This window comes from Chrysochloris asiatica, unplaced genomic scaffold (assembly GCF_000296735.1).
Source record: "Chrysochloris asiatica unplaced genomic scaffold, ChrAsi1.0 scaffold00019, whole genome shotgun sequence".
NCBI classification, from domain to species: Eukaryota; Metazoa; Chordata; class Mammalia; order Afrosoricida; family Chrysochloridae; genus Chrysochloris; species Chrysochloris asiatica.
This window is the reverse complement of record NW_006408537.1, coordinates 14852290-14853019: the sequence shown is the minus strand read 5'-3', so window position 1 is coordinate 14853019 and position 730 is coordinate 14852290.

Sequence of the window (730 nt, the reverse complement as noted above, 5' to 3'; positions counted from 1 at the left end):
ACTAATGCCTAGGATATTGATGTTTATGCATTCCATTTCAGTTTTGACAACTTCCAATTTTCCTAGATTCATACTTTGTACTTTTCATTTTCCAATTTTCAATGGATGTTTATAACTGATTTTCTTCATTTTGAGTTGTGCCCCATCAGGAAATAATGGTCCAGTGGGCTTTTCTCCCATGGGCTTTACTCCATTCGCGTCATCATGGTCAACTCTACTTTGAGGAGGCAGCTCTTCCCCAGTTGCAATTTGAGTGACTTCCAGCCTGAGGATCTCATTTTCCAGCACTATATCTGACAGTGTTTCTCTGCTATTCATACGATTTTCAGTGACTAAATATTTGGAAGTAGTTAATCACTCCTTCTTCCTAGTCTCTCTTCGTCAGGAAGTTCATCTGAAACCTGTCCATCATGGGTGATCACCATGTTGTTATTTTAAAATATTGGCAGCATAACTTTCAGAATCACAGCAACATACAAGCTACCACAGTACGACATACTGACAGATGAGTAGTGGATATTTTGGTAGATAATTGTATTATTTCACCATAGTTATTCAACCTGTATGCTGAGCAAATAACCTGAGAAGCTGGGTTCTGTGAAGAAAAACATGGCATAAGAACTGGAGGAAGACTCATCAAAAAGCTATGATATGCAGATGATACAATCTTGCTTGCTGAAAGTGAAGAGGACTTAAAACATTTACTGATGAAGATCAAAGAGCACAGCCT